General features: G+C 44.2%; 1 long non-coding RNA gene across 1 annotated transcript in view; it reads left to right on the top strand.

Moving 5' to 3' along the window:
- LOC119704227 overlaps positions 1-25,661 on the top strand; it is a 39,728-nt gene that overhangs the window by 4,846 nt on the left and 9,221 nt on the right. Inside the window, exon 2 of the long non-coding RNA XR_005257874.1 lies at positions 2,940-3,141. This is a non-coding gene — a long non-coding RNA (uncharacterized LOC119704227). The remainder of the gene's footprint in view (positions 1-2,939; positions 3,142-25,661) is intronic.

Consider the following 25,661-nt stretch of genomic DNA (forward strand, 5'->3'; position numbering starts at 1 on the left):
AAGATTACCAGTTTGGGGTGTTTTAAAACTTTTCAAGAGGCAGTGGCTTCGTTTAGGCAGCAAAGCTGTGTATTGAAATATGAATTAGTAGCGTGTGTATCGGCAGGATAGACCATCTGCTGTGCTCAGCACCCGGGTTTGAAGCTGGTTGGCTGGCAGGACAGCATGTGTTTACAGAAAACCCTAACAGTTGTAAAGGAGCCATTTAGGTTTATCGTGTCAATTCCTGTACAACTCCACACGGAGAGATTCCTTTCACAAACTCACATAAAAAAGACAGATAGACTAGTTTTGACCTCTCTCGAAACATTTGACGGTTGAGCTTGTTGCAAGGATAAAATATCTAGAAGAGGAAAAAAAAAATCTTGTCATTTCCCCCTCTTAAGCATTAGACTTCTTGAGTGCAACATCCATTCATAGCTTAATTCTTGCATTGTAATTTAACTGCCTTTTATTTTCCTTCTGAGATACAAACACAGGAGCTGTACATGATTTTCATACCACATTATGCAAGACATTGTGAAAAAGCTGCCCAGAGTAATGGCTCCATTTCAACGTGATGCATATGCCAAGATACAGGGATCATTTATTTTGCTTAAAAAATTAAATGAGGATGGGATTAAAAATGTTATGTTTTGCCTATATGAGCAATTCCTCTATCAGCCATTCCAAACATATTGCCTCTTTGTGGCTCCTCTGTAATACAAATTGTCCAAGGGAAGGCATGTGGTAGCACACCAAAGGGGTTTATGCTGCTGCACGAGCATCCCTCTTTCCAGGGACTTGCAAAGCACAAATGTTCCAAGGACAGGACAGAACAAAACCACATTGGCCCTGGGGATGCCTGGGGACTGAGCACTCGGTTGTTTTCCCACATTTGGAAGAATTACTAAGAAAACAATCTCTGTAGTGAATGTGCTGAATCCGTGGCTTAGCAGGCACCCATGTTGTACATATGATGTGTGTGTGCATGGATGCAGAGAGAAAATGGAATGTTCTCCTATGTCCTTGACCAAGCCCTCGGTCACCGTGTCCCATGTGTGACTCTGCCAGGCTGTTGGACTGAGAAGATAAAATAAGAGACAGCCACATTTTGATGCATATCTGAGATAACTCCTTCCAATGTGCAAAAAAAAAATTATCTTAATACATAGGTCTTAAGACTTCAATCATTTTTTTTTTTAATGCTTGGTTCTTTTAATGGAAAAATCCATGAAGCAAGATGAAAGATGGCAAGATGAGAGATGGCAGGATGGGGGAGAAAACTGGCTCTTGCAAACATACCCACCTGTTTTTAAGGCCTTTCATATGGATGCTTTAGGATTGGGGATCAAAAGCTGCATAAAAACTGAGTGTAGCCAATATCTTAAATAGGAACACAGTATATTGGTCGTTTGTGAAGGGTTCTATGGCTTATATGAAGTAGCAAGGCTTGGGTAAGGACAGGAGAATGGTGGGATGAAAGGAAATTACCTGTTTATAGGCCAGGTGCTGTACTCTTGAGAGTCCTTTCTTTAAATTATGCCTTGAGTCCTTAGAAATGAAATATCAATGTATTACTACTACTGTGTATTACTGTGATTAGAATCACAGAGGTTTAGGTAACTTTTGCTTGCAGTCTTGTGCATCTGTGTCTATATATTGTATGTGTGTACATGTATATATTTGTTATTATTTTTTTTTAATATATATAAGTTCAAAGTTCCTTTAACCTGACCGACAACTCATGGTCATGTGAGTCAGGATTTGGTGCTCAGTAGTGGAAGAGCAGAACAGGGTGGATCAGGACTGTCAGATTCCTTCTCCAGGAAAGATTAAACATGAGCATAGGCTCTCTCCCAGGGATTGCATTCTGTGTTTAGAGACATGAGGCAGGGGAGGGTGTCTCCAGCTGGGTTGCAGCAGAGTTAAGCGCCCAGGGCCAGATTTGGGGATCGGTGCAGCACCTGCCACACTACTCAGTGATCAGGGGGATGCTGTGGAAAAGTCCTGTCCCCTCTAAAAGCAGCATCTAATGCAAGTGGGAGAGCAGGGCCCTGGAATGTCATCAGGAAACAGTTTGATGACCCAGGAGTTGGAGCCACCTCTCTGCTCTCAGGTGCCCACCTTGGCCATTTGCATTAAGACTCTTTCAATCAAACCACAACCATTTGCCTGGCCCTGGAAATCTGCTAGAAAATAGCTGTTTTGGGGAGGTAAGTCGCTGATTCAGTTTGCCAAGCTGTCATGGTGGAGTCATCTGTAATGGAGCCTAAGGCTGAATCCTATTTTTACATTTGCAAATGTTACAATCCAAAATTTCATTTTTGTATTTAAACTGTGTGCCTCCAGTTTCCTGTTCTGATTTTGTTTGTGATTCAGTTTTAAGTCCATGGACCTGGGGACTAAAAATGCCGTGACTTTGGGTGTTGTATTTCTCTGTGTCATTATTTTATTATTATCATCACTGTCAGCATCACTATTATTACTATTATCACCTACTTTGGGGGGATTCTTCTTATATGCTAATTTCTCTTGGCTGGTGGAATGCAGATCAAAGAAAAGCATGAGAATGCCTGTGACAGCAGCATTTTTCAGACTTTTCCTGAGCATCCTTCCCGTTTGCCCGTGGATGGGATTGGGTGCTTCCCGCGCGGAGCGGAGCGGTGCAGCCACGCCACATCATCCCACTGCATATTTTCAGGCTGTGTGCTGTGCCCTCCCGGGTCAAAGCGAAAATGGGAGAGGATGGCAAGCCAAAGCGTGGGGAAGATGACTCACTGGATTATTTTCTGCATTTCAAATATAACCCTTGAATTCTTGCCAATGTATCGATACAGTCAGGCAGTGAGCCTCATGTATTTATATTTATTTATGCTACGTAATGCCTCAGTCAATACACTTACCTAATTTTTTTATATTTTGTTTATTTGTTTTTTCACATATTTTCTTCAAAACAGGCACTGAAGGAGCAAAACTGCAACCCACCCAATGCAATTCCTGTAAACACAATGTGCCAAGGTTTCCAACAAGCACCAGCTCTGGTAACCACAATCATTCCAATCATTCCCATTGCATGCCTTACTGAAACTGGCCAGAATGGTTTTGGACAACTGGACAGCCCCTGGTCTTTCTGAGGAAGGAAAAAGCAGCTCAGCTGAGGTATATTTTTACACAGAGTGAGGTTATCTTTGCTCCTCTGTCTTGTATACGGATGCTGGTCTGCAAAACCCAGCCCTGCTCTGGTCTGCATGTCCCATTCTCTGTTTTGGGAGGGGAGAAGGGAATGAGCTCAGGTGTGGGAGGGCTGAGTTGAGGCCATGATTATTGGGGAAAACATCAACATGGAGCTTGTAGAGAGAAACAATCTTGATACCCCAACAGAAAACTTAACCATCAAGCACTTGGTCTCCGGGATCATTTTATTCTCAGAAAGTGGGGCATAAATACAGAGTTAATTATTACCAGAACCCACAGCAATAACCTGTTTATGGGAAAACTCTAGTCCTAGTCTAGAAGAGCTGTAATCTTACCCTGCCATCTGAAATTTGTTTCTTTATTAAGATTACATTCTCGACTGAAAGAAAAAAAAAATAAAGAAGCGAGTTAGTTTGATAAGTTTATTGCCCTTTGTCAGGATGGTAGTATTTTTTTCTGCTTTGAAAATAGATGTTCCTGTTTCTATAGCTGTATATTTATCCTTTTTTTTAGCTTTTTCATTACTGTTCCCTTTAATCATTTAATGAGGAGTGTTCAGGTTCCTGATGATTTAAAATAATGACTCATAGAGACACTGGTAATATCTTTGCTGGAGAAATGTCGATCCTCTAACTTTAAATTCAAACCACATGTTTTTGCCACTAACTCCAAAAACAACCCCTGGAGTTGTGTGACTGTCACTAGAATATAAACCAAAGCCATTCTACAAACAAAAGCTGCAGTATTTAAATTGCGATTACGGTCAGAAAAGTGACTATTTTAATCATTGCTCCGCTTTACCCAGGAGATCTGCTCCCTCTGCACATTCCAAATATCTCTGCAGATTTTTATAGACTGAAAGGAGATTTTACTGCCTTCCACCCCTCTTAGCCCTACGGAGGCCGGCCAAGGCAGGCGGGTGAGCCAGATTTGTTCCAGACTCACACATCCGCGGGAGTGTGAGCTGAATTCCCGCGGCACGACCTGCCGAGCCGATAGTGTGCCCGCCAGGACATGCTTTTGTGCTCCCCGGGAGCTCACAGGATGCAGGGCAGTTAGGGGGGAAGAACAAAACACAAAACCAAAACCAAAACCACAGGGAAAAGGAAAAAAATCCCTGAAGAGCCTCTTGGGCTGAATGGCATTTTTCAGTGCAGCTACCCGTATGGACCCCACTCCAAGGGCAGGGGCTCTGAGTAAAGAAAAAAATAAATTTCAAAAAGTATCAGATATAGAACTGGGAAATTGAAAATAAGAGGATGCAAATGTCTCAAGGGGATTTTCTTTGCTTGCTGGCTTTGAGGAGCTAATTCATTTCCTTTAATATTTTCCTCATGTGGACACTTTCTTACTGCATTCTGGGTGCTGAGTTCATCCTCTTTGGGGTCCTACAAACCCAATCACTGCCTCCCCCCAATCTCAAGCCCTGTTTCGTGTGCTTGCTACCTCAAGAATCAAATCCCATTTAGAAGGTGGCTGCTTTAACTCCCTATCTTCGTTTATGAAATGCAATATATGTATTTTATATCTATGAAAATCCCCTATTACAATATTAGGAATGTTTCTCTGATATACATGAATTCAAAATAAATGCTGTTAAGAGAACATCTAATTCATTTTAGATGGTTTTATTAGGCGTCTCTTAACAAATCCCAGAGTATGTAAATGAAATATAACTATACGTACATATTCATCAGTCTGTTCTTGGAATTAAATATGAGCGCTGTGACATTTGGTTTTAAGGAATGACTAATTAACATGTGTGCAGGATGTTCTCATCTTCCTGCTTTGGAGTCCCGGAGTCAGGGAAAAGCACACAAAGCGTATTTCCACTCTTTCTATCATAGTGTGCAAAGCAGAAAGCTGCTCACGACAGCCAAGAACTTCTCAGGCGTTTCTGTACCTGTTGGGTGCTGACACAGGGCCCCTTCTTGAGTGCTTGGTGTTGTTAAATGTCATCTCGTCTGCTCTGGGGCCAGGAGTGCATTGAAAAAATCAGCTTTGCAGCCGACCTGGCTTTTAATAATCACACCAACAAGTCACAGAGCACAATAAAGAGCAGGACAACTTCTGGAGTATGGCCAAAGTGCTGTTGATTTACCTCCACAACGGGATGCTGGAAAACTGGGCTGAGCCCTTGGGTGCTCCCCATCCTCACTGTCCCAGAGAAGCTTTCTAGGAAAACCTGGGCTGGATCCTGTAGGGATATTTGGGGGTTGAATGCCTCAGTGCCATGCTTGGGAACACCAGGCTTTACTGCACTGCTGCTAAAAACCCAGAGAAACACCCACATTAGTTTTCAGCAGGGCTGGCTCGAGTTGCTTTTGTGCAAGAGCAGTGTGTGTGCAGGGTATACACTTTTTGTAGCAGGAAAAAATTAGTTCAAAAAAAAAAGGAAACCAACTGTAATTTCTTTCTAAGGGTGCTGGGGGAGGGCAGGCACACCACACCGCCCCGTCTGAGCGCCCTGGAGAAGTTGACCAGAACAAATCTCAGCAGGAACACACAAACCTCTATTATACCTTTTAAAAAGCTCCCCATTGAATGCAGCCGGGCAGATGGGAAGGGCCCTTTTATTTCCTTTTTTCTTTCTCCGCCTGAGTTCATTCTCTCCCTTTGGGGGAGCCAGGTTCAAAGACGTGCCAAATGCATCAAAACCTTCCCAATAAAGCCCCTTTCACCTCCCGGCAGAGCAGGGATGGGACTGGAGCGTGCTGGGAGTGCTGGGTCTGATGGTGACTTTCAGGACTGTGTGTGGTAAATCGTGTGCACATTTCCCAAAACAATGCCCTGAATTGGACATCTAATTCCCTGGAAATTAAATCCCTCAGCTGGTCAGGGAAAACAGGAGCCAAAGAGATTAAACAGTGCAGTAGGGAGAATCTGTGAGGGTTGTTGGGGGTGTTCTTGTGGGTTTGTTGGGGTATTATTTTTAATAACAAAAGGGTAGCAAAGTAGTGGTTTGGTGTTGCTTCCACTATTTTAATTTGAACCATGAATTCCCCTCTTCCTCTCCCAATAATCCCCATGAAAAACTACCTCTTTATGCTCATTACCCAACAGGTGAGCTCTGTCCCAGCAAGCACAACACCGTTTCAGGATGCAGAACTAATTTCTGAGTCCTTAGGGTGAGTGGAGTGGGATGATGCAGCTGCAGAGCCTGTTCCCATGGCCCCAGGCATCCCACATCCTGCTCAGACCCTTCTAGGGCCAGGAGCTCCCAACACCTCCCTGCCACTGCACTGCCCACCACAGACTTTGCTCAGTCCTGGATTATTTATCCCAGTACAAACTCGGCTGGGACTGGGATTCTTTGGGTGTCAGAGAGGCCAGAAATGGGGCTGAGAAGTTTCCGTTGATTTTTTGTTGCTGGTTTGTTAAATACGAGCAGGTTCAGCCACGGATGCTCCAGTGTGGCGCAGCAAGTGGCTGGATGCTGGATAAAAGCACAGTCCCTGCTCCTCAGGAAGCGATCTTTCCCCACAGGGCTGCTTTTGAACTGCTACAAGTCAAAACTTAGTGGGCCTCACAGTGGCAATTTTTTTTCCTTAAAAAAAAAAAAAGCAGTTTCCTACGTATTTTTACTGACAAAAGCCTGGCGCTTCCTTTATATGCTTTATTTTCTTTCTCCTCTGAAACGATCGTTAGACAAAAGCAGTTTTGCTGCTGGTTAATCAAGAGAGTGATGTGGCCCTGCATTTTAATCCTAAACCAATTAGCAGGATTTGACATCATGCCATTAGACTGCTTGAAACAAAAATCAAGGACAGCGTAATGCAGCTAGAAAAGAACAATAACCATCAGCGCTGCCCTGTCAAAGGGGAAGGAAGAAATTTGGCTGCGTCTGTAATTTCCAAGCAATCCCCCTTCCCTCAAACCTGAGCATTCAAATGAGGGAGCTAAATAATAATGAGAGGGGGAAATGTTGAATCTCTAATCACATTACCCTAAAAACTGCACCGGTTTTAAAAGCAGAAATCGCTGCTCTTGCTCCTGAGCCGGCACAAATTGGTTGCATTTCCAAACCCTGAGTTGTGGTTTATGATTTCTGTCGCGGGCACTCCGTGCTTTGCAGGTTGCACGGTGCCTCGGTGCAGCTGCACAGCGAGGGACTCCACGGGGTACGAATGCACCAGCATCCCTCAGAAACAACTTCCTGGACATGGAAATGTTTGCTTTGTCCAAACCACCCTAAGATAATTAATGAACAAAGCACCTTTTAGCAACTGTACTTTTTGCTGGCAGGAATGCACCTTGCGGCTGGTCCCGCAGTGACGGCGGCGCAGCCTGAGCCGGTGGCAGGGACTGGAGCTGGCCTGGCAGGCGTTGGCCGGGCCATGGCTGCTGCCCGTGGGCACAAACAAGCCTGGCAAAGATACAGGGTGAGAACAAAACTGCAGGCAGGCCCCGGGGTGCAGTATTGGAGGGATGAATGCCTAAAGCACATCGGGGACTCCGCGCCTTGCTGCGCGCTCGGGGCTGGCAGCGGAGAGCGGAGCAGGAACGAAACCCAGCATCTCATAAAGCAGCATATGGATAGAGCACAAATGGATGGGGTTTTATGTCCTGTGCAATATTTTCATTGATATTTATTTTGATTTAATTTGGCTAATGTGCAGGGAGAAATGAAAGCGTGCCATACTCTTCAACATCTGATGAGGAGCTGAATACTTTTTAAAATTAGTATTCTCTCAGAGCATCGATCTTTAAGGTCTGCCCAGCAACTTGCTGGAAAATCACGAATTACTCCATGTAAATCACAAGATGACCCTTGGAGCAGCAGATTGTTGTTTTAATGTTGAATTTTTCTGTTAGATTACAGTTTCTAGTCTTTTTGCTTCAACCTTTTTGTCCATAACTTTAATTTTCCTTTTAATGAAAGTGGAGTTTTCCACAGTCTCAAACCACTTCAAAGAGAGGGTTAAAAAAAAAAAAAATTATCATGTAAAAGGGTGAAAGATGGAAATTGTCCTTATCCCTGCTTTGAGACAGGAGAGGCTGAAGTGGAGCCAGGAGTGATGGTCACAAATTGTAGCGTGAGGCTGGAGACCAGGGTGCAAATCTCTGCCAAAGACTTCCAGGGCGAAGTTGGGCAAGTGACATAAATCTTCCTCTCTCATAGCTGCCATCTGCAATACGGGACAAAAAGAGCCCATTTCCTCCACAGGGATCTGTGTACAAATGCCTTAAAACTGGCGAGGGGCAGCAGCGATGGCAGGGCCATGTGCAGGCTGGAGAGAAACAAAAAATAACTCCCCAAAGAGGTTAGCAGCAAATAAATCCTCTGCCTTCCTGCTGAAGCAGCTCTCCCAGAGCTCTGTGGCTCTGAATTTTGAGGGGATAAATTTGTGAGAGGAGGTTAGTGTGGGTAAGGTGAGCAGGGACCAGGGGGGTACCCAAAGCATCACCCCAAACCCCCACTTTGCCCCGCCAAGGCGTCCCCAGGGCTGCCTCCTGCTGCACCACCGGGATTTTAATGTCCCGCTTCCCTCGCCTGTTAATAAAGGAACAAAAAGCGCTTTTGCCTCCTCAAGGGTGTTGTGAGACAAAGTTGGTAAGTGCTGAAAAGAAACCCAAACCCGAGGAGAAAGCTCGCTTTGTTGCCTTCGGACACAGACCACTGCAGACCTTGCTTGAATTTTGCTGCAACATCTCTTGAATGAAAACGTGTTCTTCCAAAAAACCAAAAAACACGTCCTGGCTGGAAACTGCTGCCAGGGAGCTGAAAAGAACTGCAGATTATAGATCCTCGGGGCTCTTGTGGCAACAAAATATTTGTCCCATTTGATTTGAGCTGGATCCAATGAATCCAAAAAGTGCTGGGAGTGACTCTTTAACCCATCCTGTTGAAAAAAGGAAAAAAAAAAAAAACCAACAAAAAAACCCCAGGCTAAATAAACCAAAAAAAACCAAAAAAAACCCAAGAAAAAATAGCAAGAAAACACCTTTTAATAATAATAACATTATTATTATTATTATTATTATTATTATTATTATTATACATTGGACAGGAAAAAGAAAATTCAGACGGTCAAAGGCTAAACCTCCACCTGAATTTTAAACTAAATTGGAAAGGAAAGAAAATTAAATTCAGTTGGTTAGACCTTGTAAACTGGGCTTAAAAAAAAGTTTCCAAGGACAACAGCAGAAACAAACTCTGAATTTCCATAGTCAGAGAGGGCACCTTGGGGTACCAGGCAAAGAGGAAAAGGATTGTATAAAAGATTACTGATTCTGTGGTTTTGCTATCCTGTATTTCACTGAGCTCTGCAACAGTAAAAACCACATTTGCATGTTTCAAACTTGTGTCTATATCATGATAAATGTTTTGTCTTCACAGGAAAATAATTTTTTAGTGGGAATAATTTTTAAAAAATTTGTTCTAAACTAGATAAAATCCTACACTAAAAAAGTCTGTAGAGGAAGACTAGGACAAAATTATCTCAAAATGGGGCACAATAAGGAGTGTACCCACAGTCTGGCATGACTGAAGCATTAATTACTGGAAAAGGCTACCAGAAATATTTAAAGAAATGGCATCTTTAACAAAATGGTGCTTTTCTGCTGTATTCCAGGCAAGCAAATATGTGAGTCAACATCTGAAATGTGATGCAAAGAAAACATTGCAACTGCTTGGTTGGTTTCAGGAGCATATTATATTTATAAAAACCAGAAGTTTTATCCTTAATAATATTTTTTAAAGTGTTTTCTCCTTGGGGTCTTTTATTTCCCTTGCCTAATTTCTAGATTTAGAAAGCAAATTATTTTTTAATTATTTTACTGTATTTTATTTTCAGCTACAAGTCAGCCTCCTTGGGCTTGCATTAATTTGATGTGCATCCATCTTAATTGAAGCTGATCCATTTCAGTCTTGGCAGCACGTTGATAATAAACAGGAACCAAACACCATTTGGCAAATTCCAATCTACCAGCAAAACCAGGGAGAAAACAGAAAACCTGGGGCCATCTCCTGGAATCAGTTCCTGGGCTGCAACTCAATCTTCGTATGTATATGATTTGATTTTATTTTTTATAGCCAAGCAGTTATCATCATAATTGTATTTGTAATTTCAAAGGTACATTATCATACTAATGGATGATGAGCACTCAACAGTCACAAGAAATATTAATTAAAGAAGTTCTCCTGTCCTAGCAGGGACAGTGTTCCCTAGCCCCCATTATGGAAATTGGTTAAGGCAAGAGAATATTTCCTTTATAGTTTCAGCTCTTCAGAAAGCCTTTGATATCCTAAGCCAAAGCAACTGCCCATCAGAAACAGAAAGATGTACTTTGGTCCCCCATGCCAGCTTTTTACTTATGTCTGCCATTTCATTTCTCCTGTAATATGGGGGTAAGTCTTAGCCAACATCTTCATTTTCATTCATTAATGAAATCATGGTAATATCCCACTTTTCACTTAGCTGTCTCCCAGGCACTTTGGAGGTGTCTGTCACCATGGTATGTGTGTATATATAGAGAGAGTCCTGCCCAAAAATGACCAGCCAGTGAAGTTTCTCAAGATAAAAAAGGTCAAAGTACTACAGGACTATTATTATCACTTAAAACTCCATGAAGCATTAAAATCATGAGTGTGGGAAAGCTGGAAAACACAACTTGATATAACTGTGTCTGTCAATGGGTTCTGCACTCCCTTGCTGCCCCACGCTTAGCAGTCATGCTTCTCACCCAAACTTCATTTTTTCCTGAAATTAAAGGTCACTTTGTGCCCTGCCAGAAGATGCTCTGCTCATCCACTGCTCTGCTGTCCTTCTCAGCTTTGATCAGCATAGGTAAACTGCATCCTTAAATAATTTGAAGGGCAATAAAAACAAGCACACACAAAAATTACTGCAGCTTCTACGTTCTTGAAAAGGGGGGAAAAATGTCCTGAAAAGCTCTCTTTATTAATATGAGATGGCAAATATTTTTTGCTGTTTATTAAATCATATGAAAGGTTAATTATGGTTAGCGACTGTGGGTAGAAAACAATTCTTGGAAGATGCTTTTGTAACAACAGGTTGGCAGTATGCAGAAGCCATCTGCTTCCTGCAAATGTTAAGGTACAATCTCAAACTTGTGAGGTTAAAAATTACAGATTGCAGAGTAGTTTGGTAGAAGGAAAATCCATGTTGTGTTGATGTAAAGTTGCTCAGTCTCCTTGACACACAGCCTGGAAGGAATGCCAAGTTCCCTAAAGGACGGTGTTTGGCTGGAGAGGACCCTCACTCGGGGTATTCTGTGCTCACACTGGCTGTCTACACAGCTAATTAAGTCATTTTTGTGCTGTGATTCATCTTTTTTAATACAAGAATTGGTTTCAAATCCTGACCCGTGAATAGGAGTGGATTGTGGCTATAATATTCTGCTTTCAAGTGGGGAATTCAGCTCCTTCCATGAAGGAAATAGATAAAATCATGATCAAGGAGACGCACTCCTGAAACTTGTTGCTTCAATCCACAATGTCTGGACTTCACCATGACTGCAAATTCCATATGGGCAGCAACTATTGGTAAGAAAAGAAGAGTTCTCAACCCCATTTTATAAATAGTAATGTGGGCAAAACGATAGGAAGAGATTTGTCTGTTAGCACACAGGGAGGTTGTGGCTAAGGGAATCAAACCCAGATTTTTCAGATCGCAGTGAAGTGCCTTAACCACAAAACCATTCTTCCTCTCTGTGGGTCAGCTACAGTGACTTCAGCATTTGGGCCGGGCATTTAAAGATGTTTATCTTTTTCCAAGGATCAAATTTAATTCTGCTGGATTTTCCACTTCTGGAAAACATCACCCACTTTATCCTTCCCCTCTAGAGATAATGTTGCCCAACTTTGCCTGCTCTCCACCAAGGAAAGACAAATTGAACCACCTGTAAGAGAAGGGATGGGGAACTGCCCCCTTCACTTTTCAGTCAAATAGAGAGAAACTGTTTTGGGTTTTCTCAGACCCTCTGACCTGAAGTGATGTCATGCAACCTTCAGCCCCCTTTGCTGCTCCCCTAACTTACAACCTCTCCCCACACTCATCTCTAGGAGCTGAATGCCAGCCAGCTGCTGTGTAAAAGAGCTCATTTAGGAAAAGATCTGAGGCCTTTTTCCTGTTACTCTACCCTAAACAATTCTGTCAAGGCTATGAATGTCTGCAGGGGTTTCTTCTCCAACACTGCCTTTTTTTCTAACAGAGACTTTCCAGCTAGATGACTATTTCTTTTAATCATCCTGTAAAGTGGTTTTATCTCCTCCTTTTGGGCTGGAGTTGGTGATCCACCCCATTATCAGCACCTCCTGCCAGGAAGGACATCCTGCCATTAAAATCTCTCTGGATGGAGGAGAGAGGGGTAGACCTGACCCCTGGGCTGTGCTGCAGAACTCTCAGTCATTCATGACAGCCTTTCTCCCCGGTGCTGGCAACATCCCTTACCAGGATGGTTAGCAGCAGGACCTGCCCTGCCCTGCATTGTCCCCTTCCGCTGCCAGCCCAGCTGCAGCCTCATTGCTTGTGAAACCCTGAGCTAGGGACTGCTGGTGGGCTGCAGGTGATGGGATCTTCTATTTCTGGACTGAAACCACTGATGGGGAAGAAGGAACCAGCTCTATTAATCTCCCTGACATTTTGTCAACAGACCTGGACCTTTCCTTCTCTTCTTCTTGGTCTGATCTCTTCAATGAAACTGAAGATCATTATGAGTAATACCAGCAACATTTTCATCGGGCTTCCTGGAGTGCCCTGCAGGAGTTGGCTGCATGTGAGGGACTGAAACACAGAAATTAGGGATGAGATGTTTCAATGCCACCGAAGGGATTTGGATGCCCAGCATCCATTAAAATGAGTAACAATTCCTGTCCTGCCCTAAATGGCCGGAGCCCAAATTGCTCCACGAGATGGAAACCATCTTGGTTAATGCATGGACACTTAAGCCCTCAGCATCTGACTTCACTTATATTTTATTTCCAGCAAACTTGGTTGATGAGGTCCAATGAAACACTTGCACACTCCTTACCCTCTCCCCAGCAGCTCATCGGGCTGTCGCTTGCCAGCTCCACTATCAGGGGAAGGTGATGAAGGTACCTCATTTGTTTGCAAGTTGGAGAATGATGTAAAAGGTTCCTCGTCCATCATGATAAAGGCTTTAAAAAAAAAAACCCAGACAAATGTTCCTTCCTCTCGTTTCGCCCGCGCTCCGTGAGGACATTTAAAGCAGAGGGAAAGTTCAGCGTAGCCATATGTACAGAGGGGGTGCACACAAATCACAGCTACTGCTAATTGGATCCAGAAATCTAATTGGTCCCTTGTGGTGGCACCCTGGGCTGCTCCTGCCTCCCCTGACCTGCCAAGGGGCTCAGCCACTCACAGCACCATCACTAAGCAGAGCAGGAATTCAGGGCCTTGCCCAACCTGAGGGGAAGATGAAGATGTAAAATAATATATAATAATGTAAAATAACATAATGTAAAATAACTCCAGGTGCTTGCTCTGAGGCTTATGCCTCATCCAGAAAGCATCCCTACACCAGAGCATTGAGAAACCCCACTAAAATTGCCAGAAATAGGATGTTTCCCACATCCCCTTCCTGCCCTAAGTGCAAAGCAACATGCCTGTCTGTGTTAGGGACTATTGGTGTTTTTTAACCCTTTTTTGGATCACTATCACCCCATCCAATTCCACACGTGAGCCCAACCATGAACTCTGGACTTGGATGCTCCCAAGTTACGTGGAGCAAAGTCCTGGGGAAGTGGGGAGGAAATACCCAAAGTTTGGTCTCAGGTCCATTTTAGTCCTGGAAAACGCTCCGAGTCTTCTTTCATTCTGCAAACCTCCTCAGCCAATCCTGATTTTAATAAAGTTGATTAATGGTTGCGCTGAGGACAAGGACAGTTATTCCCTGACTTATGCTACGCCGTTTATGGAAGCTGTATCCTTAAATGAATTACTGCAGGGATCATTAAATTTTGACTTAAATTGGACATAGTAAGCTCATTTGAAAAAATAAAAAGCTTAGCAAGTTATATATAAACTAGAGGAAAAATGAATCTCCTCAATCTGTCTCCCATCTCCTTCTCAAGCAGGAACCTAAAGGGCAGATTTGCAAAGTGAAGTTTAAATTTGCAGGGCAAATCTTCATGAGGGCACTTTGAAGCTGCATTTGTGCAAGTCCTAATTGAATTATGGGCTCAAAATCTGGACCTTTATCCTCATTCAGTTTAACAGGTCCCCAGATTTGGGGTTGGCAGTAGAAATATTGTTACTCTGGAGAAGGAAGGTGAAAACTGCCACCCTCTCCCTGTGTGGTGTGGAAGGGGCTGGTGGGAAGTGGGTGCTGCTCCCATGCCATGCACTGTGGCAGCTGGGGGGACAGGGACCCAGAGAAAAGGCACACTGTTTTTTAATGGGATTGCCTTTAGAAGTCACATTTTAAAAAAAAATTGATGGCTTTAAGATTTGAGTATTGCCTCACTAAGCATTTTTAGAGGGAGGATGGAGATGCTGGACATGGATTCTTTTGCTGCTTTGCAGGCATTTGAAAACAGTTCAGTTTCTGTTAATTTGGTTCCCCTTGTTTAAAACTGCCAACATTACTCTTTGATGCTGAGAATAATCTCAGAAATGACCACGGGGCCTTATGAGACTGGTCACAGACTGCGAAACATTGCTCAGAAAAGCTGTGGCTGCCCTTGGATCCCTGGAAGTGTCCAAGGCCAGGTTGGACAGGGCTTGGAGCAGCCTGGGGTAGTGCAAGGTGTCCCCTGCCCATGGCAGAGGTGGAACTGAATGAGCGTTAAGGTCCCCTCCAACCCAAATCATTTTATGAATATTCACTCATTAAATAAAAAGGACTGTTCCTTTTCCTATGGGTATGTTTCCAGTAGAGGGGAAAGACTATAAGCAAAAATAAGGTGATAAAGTAGGGGGGTTAAGTAACAATATTCAGACCCTTCTTAACATCCAGGCTGTAAACTCCGGTCACACTTATTCATCCCACCTTCCAAATCCCAGTCACACCATCCTGTAGGAAAGGGTGAGCTCAGAGGGTGAAGGGATTGCAGTTTCCTGCTTCCCATTTCCCATGCCTCTCTGTGTTTTAATTAAAAATCTTAATTAATTAATTTTTCACTTTGTGTCAAAATTCCCTTCAGTGGGCTGATCAATGATGGACATATCTCTTGGGAAATGGAACTGGAGAAATGCAAGATACCTTTTTTTAATTATTCCCATGCAGCAAACTCTAAAAGGCTGCAGTTTTACTGCCCCTTCATGGTGACTTGATTGGTCATAGCAGGATTAAGTTTCTGCTCTAATCCAGGAGATTTTAAAGCATACACTAATTAAAAAAAAAAAAAAAAAGAAAAAAATGAAAACTGGGCTATGCTTCAGATATTTGATAATCTATAAGTACAGAACCAATATGTGCTCTGCCCAGAAAAAAAAAAAAAAAAAAAGCTGTAAAATAATGTAAAATTTCAACACCTCCCTGCTTTTTACTTTCTGGCAGAGGGCTCAGCAAGCAGGGGGTTCAGTCTTTTCTCCGTAACCCAGAACTGCTTTTCCTCTGGATGGAAATTTCTATTCCATCGCCATCTCGTGGTTCCCTGCAAAAACTGCTGGCTCTGCAGAACGTCTCCTCGCATTACTGATGCTGAATTGCACGAAGGCACCTTTTAAAATGCAACATCCACTGGACATGAGGCACATGGGGGGACTAAAATGAATATTGTGCAGCTGGGCCTGCAACAGGGGAGTTGGGAGGGGGAAATGGGGGCTTCAGTTCCAGCACTCAGGAACTCACGTGGCTTTAAGCAGCCACACACTGTCCTGTGTTACATGGAGATCATTGCCCAGTGGATTTCGGGTTTTTTTGGTGGGTATGGGATGGAACTTAATCCATGAAAAGGACTAGGAGGAAACTCTCCTCCAAATTATGAAAGACACCAAAGCTGTTATTTAGAGTGGAGTATCTGGCATGCTTATCATAGAAAATTTGGTTTGGAAGGGACTTCCTCTAGTTCAACTCCCCTGCAGTGAACAGGGACATTTTTAACTAGACCTGGCTGCTCCAAGCCTCATCCAACCTGACCTTAAATGTTTCCAGGGGTGGAGTATCTTATGTCTAAGGAATTTTTTTTTTATTATTTCATTGATTTTTACAACATGTTACTTCTTTGAATAGTTTGAGCTGCACTGAAACAATGAAGAGCAAACCCCAGATTTATGATGGTTTTTATATTAATATTGTGGCACTGGCACTGGTTTGGGAATGTCACTTACCTCAACCTGTGCAAGAGCCCCCTGTGCAGATTGCAAATGAGGATTGCTGTGATCATGGGGTTGTGATTGCAGGGAGGGAGGAGGATGAAGAGCTGCAGAAATTAACATCAGTCTGAAAAATCTCAGCTCCAAGCATGCCAGCAGCAGGTCTCCAGCCCAGCCCACTCTGTTGAACTTGTCAAAATTCCCTCACCTTGATTTCATCCTGCTGGAAAAGGAGTCTTTGCAGGAGGCTGTATGTGCGCCCCTGGTTTTCCTCAGTAAGGCAGGGAGAGAGGGAATGTTGAAACTCAGCTGGTGGTTGGGAAATTGCCCCACTCTAATACAAGCCAGACCCGTGGAAACCCTCCAGGTCTCAAAGTCCCTCCTCGGCCCAAGCAGAACTTTGATGAAGAAAAGCAGAATAAAAGTGAACAGGAAGAAAGTGAGTTTAAATAAGCCCAAACAAGTAACAGCAGATTTTGAGAAAGCAAAGTGAGCAGCTGTGGGCAGCCCCAGCTGTTTCACTGGCCCACAAAAAGCCAAGAAACCATGGAAAATGCCCTGTTGTGGGGAATGGCACGGACATCCCCAGGTCTGTCCGTAGCCATGTGCATGTGGGCATGAGCACTGCGGGCAAGGGAGGACAATGAGTAAATCTGTGAGCAGTTTTGCCAGTGAAGAGTTCTAATGAAGTCAGTGTTTTGCTCAGCTTTGGGGCTATTTGATGGCAGATTTCCCATTTTCCTGGAAAAAATCCCTCTGAAGATGTTGGTTGGTGGACTCCGACTTCAATCTCCGGGGCACATCAACTCTGCTGCCCCATCTTCATCCCTGGGGGTCTCCTTCACAGCCCCTTTTTGCAGCCAGTTAGAGCAAAACACACAGTCCTGTCCCCCCTTGCCTCCCCTCACCATGTTAAGACACAAACAGGGTTTTAGTTCTTTTCCAGCATGGTGCCAGGGGCTTTGTGCTGCTTCCTTCCAGCCCAAGGAACATCAGGAACAAAGCACTGCAGAGCTCATTTGGGCAGTGTACTGAAAGGGACATTGCTGCCACATTTGGGACCTGCTCTTAGGGCAGAGAAAAGGCAGCCTCAGCACCTGAAGAGGAAGGAGCAGTGGTTGGCACAAAGAACCTCTGGAGGGTACCTAATATGCATTATTATCAGGCATTTAAAAGCATTTGCAAGAGGTAGTTCCCAGCTTACTTTTCACTCCACCATGGAGCAAGCCTAGAAACAAATGAGGAGCTTGTTCATTTGGACCTTGCTGAAATGAATGGCTTCCTTTATACCAGCTGCCTCTCAGAAATGTTGAGATTTAATTAATCCCTGGCTGGAAATAATGTATAGTATTGCCTAATCTCTAATTCAGGATATCAAGGCTAATGCTCAGCATAAAGAATGAGGTTTGTTGAATGTACAGCTGGAAAATTGACCACAGTCCCACCGGTCCGGTGCCGTTCACTGAGCGGCCTCAGTGCTGCTGCTGGGGGAGAGGAATCAGTTGCTGATGGATGAATTTGGGACTGGATTATTGTGCTGAAGCTTTGCTACAAGCCGAAAGAATGCTACAGCAGTGTGAGTTCCAGCTTCTCCACCCTCCATTTCACTTCTGGCCATGTAGCCAGTCCAGCTCTTGGTGCCACATTACCAAAGCCATCCAAGGAGGACAAGTCTCTACAGGCATTGATGAGCAACCGATCTATATAATCTTCCTTTAATATAGCCTTGCAAGAAAACCTGCAGAGAAAACTTCAGGCACTGTTTACCCCTCCCAGCCTCTCTCTGGGGGTCAAGGTGCCCGTGTCAAGCTGCTGGAGCTCCTCAGAGGGGAGTGAGGCAGCTCCTGCTCGGGAATGTTGGAGCAGGATGGCCAGCTCATGTGTGCTCAGCCAGCTTTGCACTGTGAGAGAATCATCTCCTTTTCTGGAGCAATCAACTGTCCCGTGGGTCACTTTGGTAGCATTTATTCCTGAGCATCTCCAGCACCCCTGAGCTCCTGCTGCCAGCTCTCCCTGGCTCTCACACACACAGAGGAATGCCAAGCTCTGCCCTGGCCTCATCTGCTCAGCCCTTGGTCCACACCTCCTGGAAACCACTCTTCTTTCTCACCCTTTGCCCTAGGCTATATATAAAGGGCTAATCCCAAAGCTGGACCTACAAAGACCTTGGCTGCTGGCTTCAGGGTGGATTTTTTAACAAATGATTAAATACCCAGAGGAGAACAGCACAGTGTCATCACTGAGCTGCTCCAAACTCTGTAAGTGATTTCTTCCCCCCTAGGAGGATATAAACTGTGAGGAGCTGGGACAGGTTGATGCTTGCCAGTGTCCTTTGACAGATTTTATCTTCATTTGCATTTTCATAGGTGAGATGAGAAACACTGACTGGGTTTTGAATGAAAACTGTGGCAGCTTCAGTACAGAACATCCAGATACATGTTCTGCGTTGTCATGTGCAGACTCCAACTGGAGAGGATCAAAGGAAAAGGGTCTATTTTTGGTTTTGCATCTAGTAATTACTCTAACAAATGAGCAATGCATCTGAGAAGTAATCAGCAATCTTTTTTCAGGTTTCCATCTGGTAAAATTCTTGTAGGTGCTGTAACTTCAGAATAATTTCAGGCCTGTTCTTCTCACTGAAGACTCTGGAGTTGGAGTCAACCAATGTCTGGAAGAACACAGATTTGCTGTTTTGTCACTCATGACCATTCAGAAAACTACTAAAACAACACTCTTCAGGGCTGTGAACACCTACACCCAGTAGTGCTGGATGCAGTGAGTTTTATAGAGTTCTAGAATATCATGATCAGAAAGGACTCACAGGATTCTAGGAATCCAACTCCTGGGAAAGTAAAAAGGAAAGAAATAATAAAGGACAACTGAAAGAACAGAAGAAAGAATGAATGAAGAAATGAAGAAATGAAGAAGTGAAAAAAAAAGGAGGAAGGAAAAAAATATTAAAGGAGTCCAACTCAAAGAGATATTTCCTTTTTATAACTTGTGAAGTTACACCCAAGGTGAGAGTTCCCTTTGCCTCTAAATCTTGTTCTGCAGTGACAGTGAAACAGCACAGTGGGGAATGGGGAGGGTCATGAGGATGAAGGGAAGGATGCAGGAGTCAGAGTTACACTCTGGACTTACTACAACCTACATGAAGGCTGGAGCCTTGCCATCTTACAGCGTGTAACAGCACCTGAAGAGTGAAAATCCCACCACTTCTCCATGTAGGATGAATTAGCACAGATTTGCAGGCTGGTTCCTTGGGAGGCCAGTGGTGATTCTGGGGTGAATTTCCCAGCTTCCTGTGAAACTGAAGTTTCACATAATTCATGAGCAAGTTCCAACCACTGAACTGGGGTGTCACAAACCCATGGAAAGGAGTGAAAGCGGAACAGGAGATTTTGGAGCTGTCACTCTTTAGACGCCAGTTATTGGAGTGTATTCCGTGCATCATTCTGAATTTAGGCTTGTTTTTGTATGAAAGCAATTGGCTGGCAAGATTGCTGTAAGTATTCCCAGTGGAGTTGTGTTGAGGGGAAAAAAGATTCCTTTTCTTAATGGAAAATTTTGACTTTATAACTCAAAACTTGAAAATTTTAGCTGAAAACTGTGAGAGCCTTCCCCAGTGTGACTTCTTTTTTTCCAACAAAAATAAAATAGCAGAGATGGAAGTGGAAAGTTTCTGTTTTCAATCAGAAGGAAATTTTCCTTTCCTACCAGTTCAAATATCTGGTAGTCTCTAGTCTAGCCTCTCTGCCAGCCTCCAGCTTCCCTGTTGCTCATGGATCAGTGTTTCCCAGGAGGCAGAGAAAGCTTTGCAGAGCTGAGAAAGGTCTGTGCTTGGCCACAGCTCTCTCTGAGCATGGACAATGTCACTGGAGCATTTGCAGCCACATTGCCAGGGATCTCCTGGACACTGGTGGAGATGAGACACCTGCAGCTCTTGAAAAATAAAAATCTGTTTCCAGGCTGTGATCAGAAACAATCTGATTTTCCACGAGAAGGTGGCTTTTAGGTCAAGAAATATGGAAATGTAAACGTTTAACCCTGTGTTGTGGAGAGATTTGAGCAGCAGAAGGGGTGAGGTGGTGGCAGAACTCAGCTCACCACGGGCACCTCTTGGAGCTGGGTGCCTTTCCCTTAATGAGCCATTTGCATTTGGGTTTTGGGGTTGGAAATAGGGATGTGCAGGGACTGACTGAGAAAAGCTCACCCTGGATTCAGAGCAGAAGTGATGGATTTGGTGGGAATGCTAAAGGAGCCCCTAGAAGTGGCTTCTCCTCTCCTGGCAGTGCCACCACCACCACCTGTGTGTGGTGTCACCGTGGGGCAAGGCATGTCCAGTGACCTTCAAAGAAATAACTGCATTTGTTGGGGATAAACTGTTTCCCCCATATCCCATCTCTGGTGAAAGCCTGGCCTGTTAAATTAAAGCCATTTTGTTAAAGGTTTTAAATGCTGCTTGCCCATATGCAGAATTATGTCTTTAAAGATTAAAAAATCCAATATAAACAAAATAAATCCAGGGAGCTGAATGCATGAATCATTATTTTAGTACATATTGTCCATTCTAATCTGCAGTCCAATTGTGAAGTCATTCAAAATGCTGCTTCTCAGTAATTAGCAGGAATCTAACTCCGAGCCAATTTCTGATTAAATGTGCTTAAAATCAATAAAACATCATGAGTGATTAGAGTCACGTGTGATTAGCCCTGTCGAACAAAGCAGAATAAGTTATGGCCTCACTTTAACTTGTCAAAAAACAGAACTGGGGGTGGGAATGAGGAGGAACAGCTGATATTTCTATAAAGGGTTTTTCCAGTTCTCTGCCTCTCTCTTCGCTCCTTTAGAAAAGTGAAAGGATTGGTTTGTTGTCTGAAAATTACAGGCTGAAGGGGAAACTTTGGGGTGGCTTTGGCTTCTCTCATGGGTTTGTTTAAGGATATGCTGGGAATGTTGTTTTAATCCTGCATCAGAGCTATGAAGAGTTACCTGCTCCTGGCCTCACCTGTTCCCCAGCTCTGTCCTGACTATTTACAGAAGGAAATGGCTGTCTGATTTTATTTATTTCTCTTTTCTAGAAGAGGCACAAAGATCTCTTCTCTCTCCCTATAAAGGGAGCAATGCAATGAGATATCCCCTGTCAGCTATGAAAGTAAAGAGCAACAGCTCAAGCCCAGGTGTTGATTGAGAAGCACTAGAGGGTGAAGCAGCTGCTGAGATGGTTTCTCCATCCTGCTGCCATGAACCCGGGCACTCACACCACTCCCACCCCGGGGTCTCCTGGATACAAACCACCATCTCCTCCATCAACCTGGGGTCCAGCCCGAGGTGCTGCTGATGGAAAGTGGCTTTTTGGGCGAGCAGCTTTTGGCAGCACGTCCCCCCCATCCTGGCAGCTCGGGGCCGGGGGTGGAGGAGGTGCCTGCACCCAGCTGGGAGGGAGACGGCTGAGATCTCACGTGGGGGCTGTGTGGGGTGAGAGAGCTTCTCTGGAGCTGGGAGCTTGGCAGGGCTCGCCAGCAAAGCTTCTCTTGACGTCAGGAGATGGAGAACAACACTCATTTATAGCTACAGCTTCTTCCCTCACAGCTGCGTGGCTGCATCCCCACCGGCTGGACCCTCAGAGCAAAATCCAGCTCTGAGCTGCCTCTGGATCCAGCCCTAAGAGTGATGCTGCTGGGGCTGCTCTCTTCCTATCTCAGTCAGCACAGCAAAACCCACATCCACAACATGCTCAGGGTGATGGGTGCGGAGGGGAGGCTTGGGAAGCATTGTCCCAAGTGTATTTCTGCTGGCAGACTGTGTTTAATTGTCTTGTTTTGTGGCCTCTTTGAGAGGACATTGTTTTTTTCAAGAGTAACATCCACATGCTTGTCTCCTGCTCTTGGCAAGGTTCTGGTCTTCGACAAGTGAAGCCAGATGATATTTATTGTTATTGTTATTATTAGTAGTAGTAGTAGTATTAATTCCCAGGAAATTCTCCGTTTGCCTGTCCCATGGGACAGGGGCTTGTGACTCCATGTCACACCTGGGAGATGCAATGAGCCATCAGGGAAGGCTTGGGGAAAGACCTACAGGTACAGGGAAACTTCTTCTAAGAGGAGTCTGCTGTGGGCAACACCACCATCCCCAAACACCACCCTGAGCTTTGGGTTGGTGTGTTTCCAAAGGAAATGGTCTTGGAAGCCTCCAGTCAAAATGAAAATGAAAAGAATGTTCATTAAATGGTGACTTGAGTCCAAATTAGTAGTACCTGACACCCAGAGTCAGCAAGGGTAGGTTGTGCACTATGATGTGCTGGTGGTGGGTCAGCACTGCTAGCAGGAACAATGCACCTGGTTTGCCCTACATAAATTTCCTCTCTTTTACTGTTTTTCTCACTGCTTTTCTTGCAAGCTGCTGGTCTTTAATGGCAAAAAAAAAAAAAGTGCTGAAACAGAGGAGCAGATCCTCAGCAGATATCTGTGGCAGTTTCTGACTTGCCCCCAAATTACAGCAGCTGAGTCCCAGGGTCTGCTGTGCTCCAAGAGATAAATCACCCTGCACTGGCCTCCTGGATGCAACCTCAACGTGGGACCATCTGTGCTCATCCCTGGTGCCACAGCGTGTGTGGGGAGACCTGCTGCTTGAGGTGATGGGGTTCAGGACCATCCAACACAGGATGCTGAATAAAACCCAGGGCTGGATGTGGGAATTACATAAATCAGCTAATTATTCCTCTCCCTGAGCCCCCTGTGCATAGTTTGGTGTCTGAGCTGGGGTTTTTTGCTTTTCTCCAAAGCAGCTGGAGATGGGATGTTGAACATGGTGTGTTATTGCTCCTAATGGTATTAAAGAAAAACATCTCAAGTGCTGGTTGGCATGTTTTGATTGTATGTGAGGGTAAAATGAGTGCCAGATTTGGAGTGGGGAAGACTTTCCTCCAGATCAGATTAGCAGGAGTTGATGGGGAAGTGAAGCAGGGAAGCAGGGATTTGGGGGAACACTGGATAGAATCCTCCCTTGGAGTTAATTTGGCATTTTCAGTGAACAACTCCCAGCTACAGAAGACCAGAGCCCTTGGTGGTTCCTTTTCTCTCTTCCTTTGGTGTTACTATTTGTGGCTTTATTTATTTGTACTAAAAGCCTTAAGCTCGTTATGGCATTTTTGCAAGTGTTTCTGTGGCTTGTGTTGAGTGAGTGTGTGCAGAGCAGTTGTTCCCTGGACTTTTGGATTAATGTTTGTCATATGATTGCCTGTGATTTCATGACCTCTGTGGCTGAAGTGAGCCCTGTGGGGTTTTTTATGTATGTGCAATTTAGCTTTTAATTAAGGCCTTGTTATCCAGGGAGTTGCAGCTTGGTTGGCTCGCATGCCCCAAGGTTCTCCTGGCTTGATACTGAAGTAAGGTAGCCCATATTTGGAAATATTCAGCTCATTTCTCTTGTTTCACTTTTCCAAGCTGTTTGAATTAATCTTCAGTCTTCTCTTCCAATGTTTACTGAAGAACAGCAGTTTTTTTTAACACTCCCTTGTATCACACAGTGTGATCAGCCCAGCTCAGACAATGTGCATTCATGCTGGGGTCTGTTGCTCATTTAGCAGTCTACAAACTCCTAATGAAGTGCAGATGCACTGGGGAAGATCCTCCCTCCATGGATGACCCCTGGATCGGGATGCACTGAGGAGCTGTGGCAAGCAATTCACAGAAGCCACTTGCAGGCATTGTAGAGGGACTAGTTTTATTTATCTTCCTGTTGATTCCTTTTTTTCTTTGCTAAATGGTTTATCAGGTCCCTGTGTGTAAATCTTAAAATGTATATTATACTTGGATATAAAATCTGTCTTTTTGCTGGAACATGAATGGTTTCTCTTGGTGCAGGTTTTGGGTGCTCGGGTTGCCTTGTGTGCACAGAAGTGATTTCCAGAGTGGACTTCCTTTGCATGCACTGTCTCCCTCATTTGTCTCTGGATACCCAAAGAATTGGGAGCTTTGACAGATGCCTGGCTGCAGATTAATTGCAGATGACCAGAGCAGATAGATACCAGAGCCTTTCCCTCTTGCTCCTGCTGCTCCCCAAAGCAGGAATTTACTTGACAGCAAGTTCCCAAGATGCCACCACACTCAGCTGTTTTACTAAAGTAATCTAAAGATTACTATTAGCAGGTTTTCACACATCTGTGTTGGAGTCATTTAGCACAAGGGCAACTCAAGCTGGATTTTATGGCTGTGGTTCAGTATGTAATTCTGGATAATCATATACCATCTCTATGAAGAAGTAGTAGAGGTGCCTCACACATCTGAAATTCCATCTCAGCCCAAATTTTGACAATCAGGAAGTGCTGAGATATTTGTAGCCAATGTTTTTATTGACAAAATGCATGTTTGTAAAATCAGGATCAAGTTCTGAGCTCAGATTTGGTGCATATTTCAATTTCCTTGTATGTTAGGTGGGCTCCAGCATCTCCATCCTGGGCCAGTTTTAATAGTTTAGTGTCTTGGTCTTGGAGAGTGCTTTTTATTGATGCTTGATTTAATACTGTTGATTTCAGCCTCTCATTTTTCCACAAGCTCAGTGGTGAGATGTTGACTTGGGTGCTGCAGTAATGCAATAATCTTTAGAAATCGTTCTGGGGTGTTTAATATTTGCACAGTGGCCAAACTCTGAGTTCAGTCAGTCGTAATCATCACACTGGAGCATGGTCAAGATGCAAAGTTTGGCCTGGACCCTGTGGCCATCTGGTTGCAGGGAAACCAGCTGCCTCTCAAGCTAAAAATGCCCTTCATCCATCATGATAAATCCCCTTTTCTACTAAATAACCTTCATTCTGTAGCCTGCCTCCCTGTTTGTAAATGGCCACACTCTTCAAACAGGGTTGTTGATGGTATTTTAGGTTTCATGAGGCCTCTTGGGGAAAAATCACACCAGATACCCTGGCAATAAGTGGGGATGGATCAGCCAGACCTTGCAGAAATCCGTGACCATGTTCATGAACCTTGGTGGCATCACCTGGGAAGGCAGGTACCTGTGAATTGTTTGAGCCAAGGGGTGTAGAAAGGCCTCTGTGAAGGGACAGGACTCTCCCAAAGGAAAGGCACATTCAGTGCACTTCAAATTTTATTTTTTTGTGATACAGGATAGGAGTCGTGCCTCCCAACATTGACTTCTCCGTTTGTTGCTAACTGAGCAAAAGAGATGCTGGTGATGCAGGAATTACCCCCCACTAAGTTCAGATGCCTCAAGTAGCTCAGATAA

The sequence above is a fragment of the Motacilla alba genome, chromosome 8 (genome assembly GCF_015832195.1).
Source record: "Motacilla alba alba isolate MOTALB_02 chromosome 8, Motacilla_alba_V1.0_pri, whole genome shotgun sequence".
In the NCBI taxonomy this organism is placed as follows: Eukaryota; Metazoa; Chordata; class Aves; order Passeriformes; family Motacillidae; genus Motacilla; species Motacilla alba.